Raw genomic sequence first — 17,225 nt, 5'->3', positions numbered from 1 at the left:
GCCGTATGTTGACCCAACAGGAAAAGGTTACCAATAGGAACTTTTAATTTTCTGGGAGGAATTTGCATTGTAACTTAGATAAAGAATACAACCCTGGTGATAGCAGTTCAAAAGGATACCCTCTGACACATCACCCTCAGAGCTAGACTGTGAACCCAGACACCAGCCTCCACACCACCACTACCTGCTTTCGTTCCATCTAAGCCGGTTTGTGGAATACCCCTGTCCATCCCAGTGCACTTTGGCGGCGCGTTATCGACCTGTACCTCGCTCGCTACGCCGTCGCTATCTCAGGGTTGCCACGTCATCTCGGCACTGACCAGACGGGCCCTGAACTGTGGTGCCACAGTTTGGGAGACGGGCGGACCCGAAGTCGAGTACTATGAGCATTTCACCCTCCTCTTCCACTTAGAGTTCGATCATCCTGTGGAGGGCCGAGAAGGAGGTGAGCACCTACTACGAGTACACCAGGGATATAGGACTGTCCTGGAGTTCTGGACCATCACGGTCAGAGATGACAGTAGGGAGTGAACATTACCCCATAGTATATACAATAGGCCGGAGGGAGGAGGAAGTGTCTAAGGATGGAGTAGGCAGGTGGGTGTTTGGAAGGGCAAAGTGGGATCAGTTTCAGGAGCTGAGTGAGCAGGTAATGGCTCAGGTGGATATGAGAGGAGATGTGGATAGTTTGAATAACTGGGTGAGAACAGCATTAGGGGGGCAGCTACTGTTGCTAATCCTAAGAGTTCAGGGAGTAAGAAGGCAGTCCCATACTGGACGGAGGAGTGTGGAGCGTTGGTGAGGAGTAGGAAGGAAGCAGTAGAGGTACCCAATCCGGAATCCAGGGAAGAACCCAATGAGACCAACAAGCTATCGGCCAGCAGCTTTAACATATGTACAGATGAAGTCGGAAGTTCACACCTTAGCCTAATGGGTTTAAACTCAGTTTTCACAATTCCTGACATTTAATCCTAGTAAAATTCCCTGTTTTAGGTCAGTTAGGATCACCACTTTATTTTAAGAATGTTAAATGTCAGAATAATAGTAGAGAATTATTTATTTCAGCTTTTATTTCTTTCATCACATTCCCAGTGGGTCAAAAGTTTACATACACTCAATAAGTATTTGGTAGTGATGTCTTTAAATTGTTTAACTTGGGTCAAATGTTTCGAGTAACCTTCCACAAGCTTCCCACAATAAGTTGGGTGAATTTTGTCCCATTCCTCCTGACAGAGCTGGTGTAACTGAATCAGGTTTGTAGGCCTCCTTGCTCACACACGCTTTTTCAGTTCTGCCCACAAATCTTCTATAGGATTGAGGTCAGGGCTTGTGATGGCCACTCCAATACCTTGACTTTGTTGTCCTTACGCCATTTTGCCACAACTTTGGAAGTATGCTTGGGGTCATTGCACCAGTCACTCCTGCAGCAAAGCACCCACACAACATGATGCTGCCATCCCCATGCTTCACGGTTGGGATGGTGTTCTTCGGCTTGCACGCCTCTCCCTTTTTCCATTATGGCCAAACAGTTATATTTTTGTTTCATCAGACCAGAGGACATTTCTCCAAAAAGTATGATCTTTCTTTCGATGTGCAGTTGCAAACCACAGTCTGGGTTTTTTATGGCGGTTTTAGAGCAGTTGCTTCTTCCTTGCTGAGTTGCCATTCAGGCTATGTCGATATAAGACTTGTTTTACTGTGGATATAGATACTGTACTTTTGTACCTGTTTCCTCCAGTAGCTTCACAAGGTACTTTGCTGTTGTTCTGTGATTGATTTGCACTTTTTGCACCAAAGCACGTTTCACTCTAGGAGACAGAACGCGTATCCTTCCTGAGCGGTAAGATGGCTGGGGGGTCCCATGGTGTTTATACCTGCATACTATTGTTTGTACAGATGAACGTGGTACCTTGAGGCATTTGGAAATTGCTCCGAAGGATTAACCAGACTTGTGGAGGTCTACAAATTTATTTCTGAGTTCTTGACTGATTTTTTAAAATGTTCACCTGATGTCAAGCAAAGAGGCACTGAGTTTGAAGGTAGGCCTTGAAATACATCAACAGGTACACCTCCAATTGACTCAAATGATGTCAATTAGCCTATCAGAAGTTTCTAAAGCCATGACATAATTTTCTGGAATTTTCCAAGATGTATAAAGCACAATCAACTTAGTGTATGTAAACGTCTGACCCACTGGAATTGTGATACAGTGAATTACAGTGATACAATCTGTCTGTAAACAATTGCTGGAAAAATGGCTTGTGTCATGCACAAAGTATATGTCCTAACCGACTTGCCAAAACTATAGTTTGTTAATTAACAAGTGTCACGTTTGTTGTAATGATTAGACCAAGGCGCAGCGTGAATAGAGTTCCACATATTTTAATAAAACTGAAACTCACCAAAACAAAAACAATAAAGCACAAACGAAACATGAAGCTACTGGTGTGCACTCAGGCAACTACATGTAGACAAGATCACACAAACAAAAATGAGGAAATGGCTACCTAAATATGATCCCTAATCAGAGACAATGATAAACAGCTGTCTCTGATTGGGAGCCATATCAGGCCAGCATAGATATACAAAAAACCTAGATGACCCACCCTAGTCACTATCACGCCCGAACCAACAGAGAATAAACAGCTTACTATAGTCAGGGCGTGACAGTACCCCCCCCCCTTCAAAGGTCCGGACTGCGACCGCTTAACCTGACTCAATAGGGGAGGGTCCGGGTGGGCATCTACTGTCGGGAGCAGTTCCGGTGCAGGACGAAGTACCCACTCTGCTCGCAGATCCGACGTCTTCCTCCATGGTGGCTCTGGTGCGGAGATCATCGCTGGAGGCACCGGACCGTGGATCGTCGCCGGAGGAACCGGACCCTATATTGTCGCAGGAGGCTCTGCTGTTGGCTCTGGACTGAGAACCCCTGCTGTTGGCTCTGGACTGAGAACCCCTGCTGTTGGCTCTGGACTGAGAACCCCTGCTGTTGGCTCTGGACTGAGAACCCCTGCTGTTGGCTCTGGACTGAGAACCCCTGCTGTTGGCTCTGGACTGAGAACCCCTGCTGTTGGCTCTGGACTGAGAACCCCTGCTGTTGGCTCTGGACCGCCACTGGAGGCTCCGGACCGCCGACCGTCGCTGGAGGTTCCGGACCGTCGCTGGAGGTTCCAGACTGTCGTTGGAGGCTCCGGACAGCAGACCGTCACTGGAGGCTCCGGACCGCAGACCGTCGCTGGAGGCTCCGGACTGTAGACCGTCGCTGGAGGCTCCGGACTGTAGACCGTTGTTGGTGGGTCCGGACTGTGGACCGTCGTTGGAGGTTCCGGACTGTGGACCGTCGTTGGCGGTTCCAGACTGTGGACTGTCGTTGGAGGTTCCGGACTGGGAACTGTCGGCGGAAGCTCTGGACTGTGGAGGCGCACTGGATGCCTGATGTGTGGTGCCTGCATTGGTGGTACCGAGCTGGTGACACGCACCTCAGGGCGAGTGCGGGGACGAGGCACAGGACGTACGGGACTGTGGAGGTGAAATTGAGGTTTAGAGTGCAGAGCTGGCACAACCCTGACTGGATGCTCACTTCAGCCCAGCAAGTGCGGGAAGCTGGCACAGGACGCACTGGGCTGTGAAGGCAACAGGCGACACAGTGCGTAGAATCAGCGCAGGATATTCTGAACCGAGGAGACGTACTGGAGACCAGGAGCGCTGAGCCGGCACAATCTGTCCTAGCTGAATGCCCACTCTAGCACGGCAACTGCGGGAAGCTGGAACAGAGCGCACCGGGATGTGAATGCGCACTGGAGACACCGTGCCTGACTGGTCACACGCTCCCCGCGGTAAGCACGAGGAGTTGGCTCAGGTCTGAACCCCCGTGTGCCAGCTTCCCGTGTGCCAGCTGAATCTCCCCGTGTTGCCCCCCCCACATTTTTGATGGGGGCTGCCTCTCGTGCTTTCTTTGTTGGTATAACTCCTCGTAATGTCGCCGTTCCGCTCTCGCTGCCTCTATCTACTCCTTTGGAAAGTGATACTCCCCGGCCTGCGTCCAGGATCCTTTTCTATCCCGGATCTCCTCCCAGGTCCAGTCCTCCTGATCACGCTGCTTGGTCCGTTGGTGGTTGGATCTTCTGTACGTTCGTCGTAATGATTAGGCCAAGGCGCAGCGTGAATAGAGTTCCATATATTTTAATAAAACTGAAACTCACCAAAACAGATAAAGCACAAACAAAATGTGAAGCTACTGGTGTGCACTCAGGCAACTACATGTAGACAAGATCCCACAAACACAAATGAGAGACAACGATAAACAGCTGTCTCTGATTGGGAACCATATCAAGCCAAAATAGATATACAAAAAACCTAGATGACCCACCCTAGTCACTATCGTGCCCCAACCAACATAGAGAATAAACAGCTTACTATGGTCAGGGAGTGACCATTTTTCTCAAAATTCAGCTAATCACAGGTCTTAAGAGTCTTAAGAGTCTACATAACGTATGTAGTATACATTAACAGATGTACTGGATGATGTAGTGTATGCGCGTATGAAACGCATTAAATTGTATACCATGATAATTGCATGATAATTCTTAACCTTTGTGGGGTTTCGTGTTCTTGTAGTTCGTTAGCCAATCTCTTTGTAACATTATTAAATTTCATCCACAACGCAAACTAATACTTTATCAATGAAATGAAGTTATCATGAAATTGATGTTTGCCTGATACAAGTAGATACAAGTTGTCATGTTTAACTCAAAGCATATAAACTCAGCAAAAAAAGAAACGTCCTCTCACTGTCATATTAGTTTATTTTCAGCAAACTTACCATGTGTAAATATTTGTATGAACATAATAAGATTCAACAACTGAGACATAAACTGAACAAGATCCACAGACATGTGACTAACAGAAATGAAATAATGTGTCCCTGAACAAAGGGGGTGTAAGGGATTTCCTCCTCTTCTTCCGAAGAGGAGAGGCGAAAAGGATCAGAGGACCAATATGCGGCGTGGTAAGTGTCCATGGTTCTTTTAATACGTAAATGTACACATGAACAACTGAATACAAAAACAAGAACCGTGAAAACCCCAAACAGTCCTATCTGGTGCAAACACAGAGACAGGAACAATCACCCACAAACACACAGTGAAACCCAGGCTACCTAAGAATGATTCTCAATCAGAGACAACTAATGACACCTGCCTCTGATTGAGAACCATACTAGGCCGAAACATAGAAATACCCAAATCCTAGAAAAACAAACAGACTGCCCACCCCCAACTCACGCCCTGACCATACTAAACAATGAAAAAACAAAGGGAATAAAGGTCAGAACGTGACAGGGGGTGTCAAAAGTAACAGTCCGTATCTGGTGTTGCCACCAGCTGCATTAAGAACTACAGTGCATCTCCTCCTCATGAACTGCACCAGATTTGCAAGTTCTTGCTGTGAGATGTCACCCCACTCTTCCACCAAGTCACCTGCAAGTTCCCCAACATTTCTGTGGGGGATGATTTATTTATTTTATTTTATTTAACCTTTATTTAACCAGAAAGGCAAGTTGAGAACAAGTTCTCATTTACAACTGCGACCTGGCCAAGATAAACAAAGCAGTTTGACACATAGAACAACACAGAGTTACACATGGAGTAAAACAAACATACAATAAGTCAAGTCAATAATACAGTAGAAACAAGTCTATTGACGATGTGAGCAAATGAGGTGAGATAAGGGAGGGAAAGGCAAAGAAAAGGTCATGGTGGCAAAGTAAATATAATATAGCAAATAAAACACTGGAATCGTAGATTTGCAGTGGAAGAATGGGCAAAGTAGAAATACAAAATAATGGGGTGCAAAGGAGCAAAATAAATAAATAAAATAAAATAAATACAGTAGGGAAAGAGGTAGTTGTTTGGGAAAAAGTATAGATGGGCTATGTACAGATGCAGTAATCTGTGAGCTGCTCTGACAGCTGGTGCTTAAAGCTAGTGAGGGAGATAAGTGTTTCCAGTTTCAGAGATTTTTGTAGTTCATTCCAGTCATTGGCAGCAGAGAACTGGAAGGAGAGGCGGCCAAAGAAAGAATTGGTTTTGGGGGTGACCAGAGAGATATACCTGCTGGAGCGCGTGCTACAGGTGGGTGATGCTATGGTGACCAGCGAGCTAAGATAAGGGGGGACTTTACCTAGCAGGGTCTTGTAGATGACATGGAGCCAGTGGGTTTGGCGACGAGTATGAAGCGAGGGCCAGCCAATGAGAGCGTACAGGTCGCAATGGTGGGTAGTATATGGTGCATTGGTGACAAAACGGAAGGCACTGTGATAGACTGCATCCAATTTGTTGAGTAGGGTATTGGAGACTATTTTGTAAATGACATCGCCGAAGTCGAGGATTGGTAGGATGGTCAGTTTTACAAGGGTTTGTTTGGCAGCATGATTTTTTAAAATATATATATTTTTCACCTTTATTTAACCAGGTAGGCTAGTTGAGAACAAGTTCTAATTTGCAACTGCGACCTGGCCAAGATAAAGCATAGCAGTGTGAACAGACAACATAGAGTTACACATGGAGTAAACAATTAACAAGTCAATAACACAGTAGAAAAAAGAGTCTATATATACATTGTGTGCAAAAGGCATGAGGAGGTAGGCGATTAATTACAATTTTGCAGATTAACACTGGAGTGATAAATGATCAGATGGTCATGTACAGATAGAGATATTGGTGTGCAAAAGGCGGCCAAATGAGGTGTTGGCTTTAGGGATGATCAGTGAGATACACCTGCTGGAGCGCATGCTACAGGTGGGTGTTGCCATCGTGACCATGGAACTGAGATAAGGCGGAGCTTTACCTAGCATGGACTTGTAGATGACCTGGAGCCAGTGGGTCTGGCGACGAATATGTAGCGAGGGCCAGCCGACTAGAGCGTACAGGTCGCAGTGGTGGGTGGTATAAGGTGCTTTAGTAACAAAACTGATGGCACTGTAATAAACTGCATCCAGTTTGCTGAGTAGAGTATTGGAGGCTATTTTGTAAATGACATCACCAAAGTCGAGGATCGGTAGGATAGTCAGTTTTACTTGGGTAAGTTTGGCGGCGTGAGTGAAGGAGGCTTTGTTGCGGAATAGAAAGCCGACTCTAGATTTGATTTTAAGATTGGAGATGTTTGATATGAGTCTGGAAGGAGAGTTTACAGTCTAGCCAGACACCTAGGTACTTATAGATGTCCACATATTCTAGGTCGGAACCATCCAGGGTGGTGATGCTAGCGAACGGTTGAAAAGCATGCATTTGGTTTTACTAGCGTTTAAGAGCAGTTGGAGGCCACGGAAGGAGTGTTGTATGGCATTGAAGCTCATTTGGAGGTTAGATAGCACAGTGTCCAAGGAAGGGCCGGAAGTATACAGAATGGTGTGGTCTGCGTAGAGGTGGATCAGGGAATCGCCCGCAGGAAGAGCAACATCATTGATATATGCAGAGAAAAGAGTCGGCTCGAGAATTGAACCCTGTGGCACCCCCATAGAGACTGCCAGAGGACCGGACAGCATGCACTCCGATTTGAGACACTGAAAAGTAGTGAACCAGGCAAGGCAGTCATCAGAAAAACCGAGGCTACTGAGTCTGCCGATAAGAATATGGTGATTGACAGAGTCGAAAGCCTTGGCAAGGTCGATGAAGACGGCTGCACAGCACTGTATTTTATCAATGGCGGTTATGATATTGTTTAGTACCTTGAGCGTGGCTGAGGTGCACCCGTGACCGGCTCGGAAACCAGATTGAACAGCGGAGAAGGCACGGTGGGATTCGAGATGGTCAGTGACCTGTTTGTTGACTTGGCTTTCGAAGACCTTAGATAGGCAGGGCAGGATGGATATAGGTCTGTAACAGTTTGGGTCCAGGATGTCTCCCCCTTTGAAGAAGGCGATGACTGCGGCAGCTTTCCAATCCTTGGGGATCTCAGACAATATGAAAGATAGGTTGAACAGGCTCGTAATAGGGTTTGCGACAATGGCGGCGGATAGTTTCAGAAATAGAGGGTCCAGATTGTCAAGCCCAGCTGATTTGTACAGGTCCAAGTTTTGCAGCTCGTTCAGAACATCTGCTATCTGGATTTGGGTAAAGGAGAACCTGGAGAGGCTTGGGAGAGTAGCTGCGTGGGGGGGGCTGTTGGCCGAGGTTGGGGTAGCCAGGAGGAAGGCATGGCCAGCGATTGAGAAATGCTTGTTGAAGTTTTCGATATTCATGGATTTATCGGTGGTGACCGTGTTACTTAGCCTCAGTGCAGTGGGCAGCTGGGTGGAGGTGCTCTTGTTCTCCATGGACTTCACAGTGTCCCAGAACTTTTGGGAGTTAGAGCTACAGGATGCAAATTTCTGCCTGAAGTAGCTGGCCTTTGCTTTTCTGACTGACTGCGTGTATTTGTTCCTGACTTCCCTGAATAGTTGCATATCGCGGGGGCTATTTGATGCTATTGCAGTCCGCCACAGGATGTTTTTGTGCTGGTCGAGGGCAGTCAGGTCTGGAGTGAACCAAGGGCTAGATCTGTTCTTAGTTCTGCATTTTTTGAACGGAGCATGCTTATCTAAAATGGTGAGGAAGTTACTTTTAAAGAATGACCAGGCATCCTCAACTGACAGGATGAGGTCAATATCCTTCCAGGATACCCGGACCAGGTCAATTAGAAAGGCCTGCTCACAGAAGTGTTTTAGGGAGCGTTTGACAGTGATGAGGGGTGGTCGTTTGACTGCGGATCCGTAGGGGATACAGGCAATGAGGCAGTGATCGCTGAGATCCTGGTTGAAGACAGCGGAGGTGTATTTGGAGGGCCAGTTGGTCAGGATGACGTCTATGAGGGTGCCTTTGTTTACAGATTTAGGGTTGTACCTGGTGGGTTCCTTGATGATTTGTGTGAGATTGAGGGCATCTAGCTTAGATTGTAGGACTGTCGGGGTGTCAAGCATATCCCAGTTTTATGTCACCTAACAGAACAAACTCTGAAGCTAGATGGGGGGCGATCAATTCACAAATGTTGCAAAGGGCACAGCTGGGAGCTGAGGGGGGTCGGTAGCAGGCGGCAACAGTGAGAGACTTATTTCTGGAGAGAGTCATTTTTAAAATGAGTAGTTCGAACTGTTTGGGTATGGAAAGTATGACATTACTTTGCAGGCTATCTCTGCAGTAGACTGCAACTCCTCCCCCTTTGGCAGGTCTATCTTGACGGAAAATGTTATAGTTGGGTATGGAAATCTCAGAATTTTTGGTGGCCTTCCTGAGCCAGGATTTAGACATGGCAAGGACATCAGGGTTAGAAAGCTAAGGTAGCTAAGGTAACTGAGCTAAATGACTACCGCCCTGTAGCACTCACTTCCGTCATCATGAAGTGCTTTGAGAGACTAGTCAAGGACCATATCACCTCCACCCTACCCGCCCAAATAGGTCCACAGACGATGCAATCTCAACCACACTGCACACTGTCCTAACCCATCTGGACAAGAGGAATACCTATGTGAGAATGCTGTTCATCGACTACAGCTCAGCATTTAACATCATAGTACCCTCCAAAATCGTCATCAAGCTCGAGACCCTGGGTCTCTACCCCGCCCTGTGCAACTGGGTACTGGACTTCCTGACGGGCCGCCCCCAGGTGGTGAGGGTAGGTAACAACATCTCCACCCCGCTGATCCTCAACACTGGGGCCCCACAAGGGTGCGTTCTGAGCCCTCTCCTGTACTCTCTGTTCACCCACGACTGCGTGGCCACGCACGCCTCCAACTCAATCATCAAGTTTGCGGACGACACAACAGTGGTAGGCTTGATTACCAACAACGACGAGACGGCCTACAGGGAGTAGGTGAGGGCCCTCGGAGTGTGGTGTCAGGAAAATAACCTCACACTCAATGTCAACAAAACTAAGGAGATGATTGTGGACTTTAGGAAACAGCAGAGGGAACACCCCCCTATCCACATTGATGGGACAGTAGTGGAGAGGGTAGTAAGTTTTAAGTTCCTCGGCGTACACATCACAGACAAACTGAATTGGTCCACCCACGCAGACAGCATCGTGAAGAAGGCGCAGCAGCACCTCTTCAACCTCAGGAGGCTGAAGAAATTTGGCTTGTCACCAAAAGCACTCACAAACTTCTACAGATGCACAATCGAGAGCATCCTGTCGGGCTGTATCACCGCCTGGTACGGCAACTGCTCCGCCCACAACCGCAAGGCTCTCCAGAGGGTAGTGAGGTCTGCACAACGCATCACCGGGGGCAAACTACCTGCCCTCCAGGACACCTACACCACCCGATGTCACAGGAAGGCCATAAAGATCATCAAGGACAACAACCACCCGAGCCACTGCCTGTTCACCCTGCTATCGTCCAAAAGGCGAGGTCAGTACAGGTGCATCAAAGCTGGGACTGAGAGACTGAAAAACAGCTTCTATCTCAAGGCCATCAGACTGTTAAACAGCCACCACTAACATTGAGTGGCTGCTGCCAACACACTGACCCAACTCCAGACACTTTAATAATGGGAATTGATGGGAATTGATGTAAAATATATCACTAGCCACTTTAAACAATGCTACTTAATATAATGTTTACATACCCTACATTATTTATCTCATATGTATACGTATATACTGTACTCTATATCATCTACTGCATATTTATGTAATACATGTATCACTAGCCACTAACTATGCCACTTTGTTTACATACTCATCTCATATGTATATACTGTACTCGATACCATCTACTGTATCTTGCCTATGCCGCTCTGTACCATCACTCATTCATATATCTTTATGTACATATTCTTTATCCCTTTACACTTATGTGTATAAGGTACACTCGCATTAACATCTGCTAACCATGTGTATGTGACAAATAAAATTGGATTTGATTTGGTTAGCAGAGTGTGCTAAAGCAGTGAGTAAAACAAACGTAGGGAGGAGGCTTCTGATGTTGACATGCATGAAACCAAGGCTTTTTCGATCACATAAGTCAACAAATGAGGGTGCCTGGGGACATGCAGGGCCTGGGTTTACCTCCACATCACCCGCGGAACAGAGGAAGAGTAGTTTGAGGGTGCGGCTAAAGGCTATCAAAACTGGTCGCCTAGAGCGTTGGGGACAAAGAATAAAAGGAGCAGATTTCTGGGCATGGTAGAATATATTCAGGGCATAATGCGCAGACAGGGGTATGGTGGTGTGCGGGTACAGCGGAGGTAAGCCCAGGCACTGGGTGATGATAAGAGAGGTTGTATCTCTGGACATGGTTGTAATGGGTGAGGTCACCGCATGTGTGGGAGGTGGGACAAAGGAGGTATCAGGGGTATGAAGAGTGGAACCTGGGGCTCCATTGTAAACTAAAACAATGATAACTAACCTGAACAACAGTATACAAGGCATATTGACATTTGAGAGAGACATACAGCGAGGCACACAGTAATCACAGGTGTTGATTGGGAGAGCTAGCTAAAACAGTAGGTGAGACAACAACAGCTAATCAGCTTGCACAACAACAGCAGGTAAAATGGCGTTGACTAGGCAGAAGGAGGGTCGGATTAACTACACACAGAGCCTGAGTGCGGCTGGGGCCAACAGATAAAACATAAGCAAACAGAATGGAGTACCGTGATTAATGGACAGTCCAGCAGGCATCAGCTATGTAGCCAAGTGATCACAGTGTCCAGGAGGCAGCGGTGGATGGGACAGCGAAGCTAGACTGGCGAGTATTATCCAGGCTAAAAAAATGAAATAAATAAAAAACTGGCTGGCTGGCTGTGCAGAAGGTAAAAGCCGCTAGCAGTGGCTAACAACGACTCAATAGCTTGTAGCTAGTTAGCTGGTTAGCCTCTGGAGGTTCTTGAATGTGTTCTAAAAATTAAAAATAATAGTGATTCCATATCACATTGGGTGAGGCAGGTTACCGGAAGGTATAATCGAATTAAAAATTGAAAAGAGATTGAAAGTAAATATGGGTCCAGTGAGTGGTTGGGCTCGCTGGGGACGCGGCAATTCAGACAGTTAGCAGGCCTGTGCTAACAAGCTAACAGTTAGTAGGCCAGGGCTAAACAAGCTAGCAGTTAGCAGACCGGGGCTAAACAAGCTAGCAGTTAGCAAGCCGAATTAGCAAGCAAGTAGATAGCAAGGGCTAGAAAGTTAGCCTTTGGGGGACGTCGCGATGGGGGTTATGTCTGCTTATGCCTCTTCATGCGGTGACATCGATAGACCGGTCGTGGGTCCGGATATTGTAGCCCAGGAGTATGTTTCGGTGGTAGCACAGGAGCTCTGGTCGGGCTAGCTTCAAGCTAAGTGGATGGAAACGCTAGCCAGGAGTAGTCATCCGGGGTTGCGGTTAGCTAGTTAGCTAGTTGTGAAGATCCAGATGAAAATGTTCCATTAGCTGATGACCGCTAGCAATGGTTTGCTGACTGATAGCTGGTAGTTAGCTGGCTAGCTTCAGTTGAGGGGTTCCAGATCCGAAGTAAATATGAATATTTTAGGAAAAAAAGCAGATCCACGCTACATTGGGTGAGGCGGGTTGCAGGCGAGTATTTCGATGTTGAGGTTTAGCTAAATGTTTTAAAAGATATGCGAAGAAAAAAAAATGTAAAAAAATACGATTTATACAAGGGACGACACGACAAGACGTCTGACTGCTACGCCATCTTGGATCCAAAAATAGTGAAGGATGCTTTGTTACGAAATAGGAAGCCAATTCTAGATTTAACTTTGGATTGGAGATGTTTGATGTGGGTCAGGAATGAGAGTTTACAGTCTAACCAGACACCTAGGTATTTGTAGTTGTCAGAGCCGTCCAGAGTAGGGATGTTGGAGAGGCGGGTAGGTGCAGGCAGCGATCGGTTGAAGAGCATGCATTTAGTTTTACTTGTATTTAAGAGCAATTGGAGGCAACAGAAGGAGAGTTGTATGGCATTGAAGCTTGCCTTGAGGGTTGTTAAAACATCTTATGGCTGCATCCCTTGTTCTCAATTTCCGCCTGAAGACATACCCTATTCTAACTGCCTGTAGCTCAGCCCCAGAAACAAGGTTATGCATATTATTGGTATCATTTGAATGGAAACATTCTGAAGTTTGTGGAAATGTTCATTGAATGTAGGAAAATATAACACAGTAGATCTGGTGGAAGAAAAGAGAAAGAAAGCATACGTTTTCTGTTTTTTATTGTTGTAGCATCATCTTTCACATGTAATATAATAGCCACACTGTCATGCAGGTGAAAGAGGACCCAAAAGCGACTTGGCGAAAACAGAGTCTTTAATCCAGTAAAGTGAATACAATCAAAAAAACACAACTTTCACTCGAAATGACGAGGACAAACTGGAGACTCGATCTTGAACAGCAGGTGAACAGCAGGTTGCCTCGGGAAGGCACTTGAACCAGACAGACTCAGACACCTGCTCACCACGCAGCATCTGAGGAAAACACGACACGACAGGGCGATACACAAACACAGCACGGTGAAATCTAGACAAGGAACCGACAGGACAGGAACGGAACACAAAGGAAGAAATAGGGACTCTAATCAGGGGAAAGGATCGGGAACAGGTGTGGGAAGACTAAATGATTGATTAGGGGAATAGGAACAGCTGGGAGCAGGAACGGAACGATAGAGAGAAGAGAGAGCGAGAGAGTGAGAGAGGGAGGGGGAGAGAGAGGGATAGAAAAAGGGAAAGAACCTAATAAGACCAGCAGAGGGAAACGAATAGAATGGGAAGCACAGGGACAAGACAAGATAATAAATGACAAAACATGACACACACAGTCAGATAGGATGCTGGAGATAATTTTGAGGGAAAGAGGGAAACTGAGGGAAACTGTAGGTGTGCAAAGTTTCAGACTGATAACTTCAAGAATGGGTGAGCTACATTACATTTAGCATGAAGTCACCCAGGTGTCCCACACAAGTTGCCCAAATTTAACCAAGTGGCCGAATTGGTGAAATGACCTATAACTATATACAATAGAATATTTTTCGGCGTTTTCGTGACTGCAATTTCCGGGCGATTTCTCACCCAAACGTGAAGAACAAACGGAGCTATTTCGCATACAAAAATAATATTTTTGGAAAAAAGGAACATTGGCTATCTAACTGGGAGTCTCGTGGGTGAAAACATCCGAAGTTCATCAAAGGTAAACAATTTAATTTGATTGCTTTTCTGATTTCCGTGACCAAGTTACCTGCTGCCAGCTGGACAAAATGCTATGCTAGGCTATCGATAAACTAACACAAATGCTTGCCTAGCTTTGGCTGTAAAGCATATTTTGAAAATCTGAGATGACAGGGTGATTAACAAAAGGCTTGTCACACCCGGACCATAGTTTGGTTTGTATGTTTCTATGTTTTGTTTGGTCAGGGAGTGATCTGAGTGGGCATTCTATGTTACATGTCTAGTTTGTCTATTTCTATGTTTGGCCTGATATGGTTCTCAATCAGAGGCAGGTGTTAGTCATTGTCTCTGATTTGGAACCATATTTAGGTAACCTGTTTGGTGTTGGGTTTTGTGGGTGATTGTTCCTGTCTCTGTGTTTGTTTGCACCAGATAGGCTGTTTAGGTTTTTTCACGTTTATTGTTTTTGTATACTGTTCGTCTTTTCATCTTTATTAAAGATGTATACAAGTAACCACGATGCATTTTGGTCCGCCTCTCCTTCAACTCAAGAAAACCGTGATAGAATCACCCACCACAACAGGACCAATCTGCGTTTTGACAGGCAGCGGCAGCAGGAGCAGCGAAGTATGGACTATACTACTTGGGAGGAAATAGACAGGAATACAAGAGCAATTGGAGGCAACAGAAGGAGAGTTGTATGGCATTGAAGCTTGCCTTGAGGGTTGTTAAAACATCTTATGGCTGCATCCCTTGTTCTCAATTTCCGCCTGAAGACATACCCTATTCTAACTGCCTGTTTCCACATGAATACAAGTAACCACGCTGCATTTTGGTCTGCCTCTCCTTCAACTCAAGAAAACCGTGAAAAGGCTAAGCTGTGTCTCAATATATTTCACTTGTGATTTTCATGAATAGAAATATTTTCTAGGAATATTTATGTCCGTTGCGTTATGCTAATTAGTGTCAGTTATGCTCCGGGATGGGAAGTCACTAGAGGTTAAAACTTCTTGCGGCGACCCATCCCGGATCCGGGATCGTGACTACGGCTCAAGCTCATTACCATAACGCAAAATGCAAAAAAATATTCTTAGAAATATTTAACCTCCACACATTAACAAGTCCAATAGCTCAAATGAAAGATAAACACCTTGTTCATCTACCCAGCAAGTCAGATTTCTAAAATGTTTTACGGCGAAAACATAGCACATATTTATATTAGATCACCACCAAAACAAAAGACAAGAGGCAGCCATTTTGTCCCAGAAAATATAAAATTTAAATGTAGGATTAAAAAATGAATAATTCACTAACCTTTTGAAATGATGATAGCTCCGACAGATAACGTCAGATAACAATAAAGCAATAAAGCAATAAATAAGCAATAAACATAACTACATATAGTTACAAAGATACACTTCTTCTTAATGCAACCACTGTGTTACATTTCATTTTAACGTTACAGAATTCGTTCACTAGGCTATACTGAGACGGCGCTCAGATATTAGCAGTATGTCTCCTCTACGTTTGGAGTCCACAGAAACCCAAAATAACCACATAAATATTCCCTTACCTTTGATGTTCTTCGATCAGAAGACGTAGAAGGAGTCATACTTACCCAATACATCGTTTGGTTTCAAGTTGTGTGTCTCTGTATTAGCATATGCTAACAGCTTCAGCTGAAATGCACCCAAAATGACTTCTGGTCCCGCACTCTTGCGCATCAAAACTTCAAAATGACATATTATATGTCGACTAAACTGGTCAAACTAAGTGCAGAATCGAGCTTTATGATGTTTTTAACATGTAAAACAATGATCAGCGTGAACAAACAAACCGACATCAATTGGTGTTTCTTGGAAAAGAAAGCGCCCCAAATCGGCCGCGCGCAATAGAGTGCATGTATTTTCGAGTTACCCGAACGTTTTTGCCCGCCAAAGGACAAGGGCGCGCGAGATTCTCGCAATGAACGCGCCATGTGAAAGCAGACATCGCGCTGAACACATACAAACTGTTCCCAGATCGCTAGCTGCTTGGGAAGGGTGGAGGCGATGACGTCAAAGTTGGCCCAACTTTTCTGTTGCCAAGAGAGAATGGCTGCCCTGAGAGTTCTGCTTTACATACAGACATAATTTAAACGGTTTTATAAACTTTAGCGTGTTTTCTATTCAATAATAATTATTATATGCATATATTAGCAATTTTGGGGAAAAATATTTTCAGTTTACTATGGGCACGCACTTCCTCCAAAGGGGGCAGTATTCAGCCCTATCTCCAAGAGGTTAACTCAGTGTCCAAAGAAGGGCCAGAAGTATACAGAATGGTATTGTCTGCAAAGAGATGGATCATAGACTCACCAGCAGCAAGAGCGACATAATTGATGTATACAGAGAAGAGAGTCGGTCCAATAATTGAACCCTGTGGCACCCCCATAGAGACTGCCTGAGGTCCGGACAACAGACCCTCCAATTTGACACACTGAACTCTATCAGAGAAGTAGTTGGTGAACCAGGCGAGGAAATCATTTGAGAAACCAAGGCTGTCTAGTCTGCCGATGAGGATGTGGTGATTGACAGAGTCGAAAGCCTTGGCCAGATCAATGAATACGGCTGCACAGTAATGTTTCTTATCGATGGCGGTTAAGATATCGTTTAGGACCTGGAGCGTGACTGAAGTGCACCCACGACCAGCTCTGAAACCAGATTGCATAGCGGAGAGGGTATGGTGAGATTAAAAATGGTCGGTAATCTGTTTGTTGACTTGGCTTTCGAAGACCTTAGAAAGGCAGGGTAAGATAGATATAGGTCTGTAGCAGTTTGGGTCAAGAGTGTCCCCCCCTTTGACAAGGGGGATGACCACAGCTGCTTTACAATCTTTGGGAATCTCAGACGACACGAAAGAGAGGTTGAACAGGCTAGTAATAGGGGTGGCAACAATTTTGGCAGATCATTTTAGAAAGAAATGGTCCAGATTGTCTAGCCCGGCAGATTTGTAGGGGTCCAAATTTTGCAGCTCTTTCAGAACATCAGCTGATTGGATATGGGAGAAGGAGAAATGGGGAAGTCTTGGGCGAGTTGCTGTGGGGGGTGCAGTGCT

Source organism: Oncorhynchus gorbuscha, linkage group LG19 (genome assembly GCF_021184085.1).
Source record: "Oncorhynchus gorbuscha isolate QuinsamMale2020 ecotype Even-year linkage group LG19, OgorEven_v1.0, whole genome shotgun sequence".
Classification (NCBI taxonomy): domain Eukaryota; kingdom Metazoa; phylum Chordata; class Actinopteri; order Salmoniformes; family Salmonidae; genus Oncorhynchus; species Oncorhynchus gorbuscha.
Note: the sequence above shows the minus strand (reverse complement) of the source record.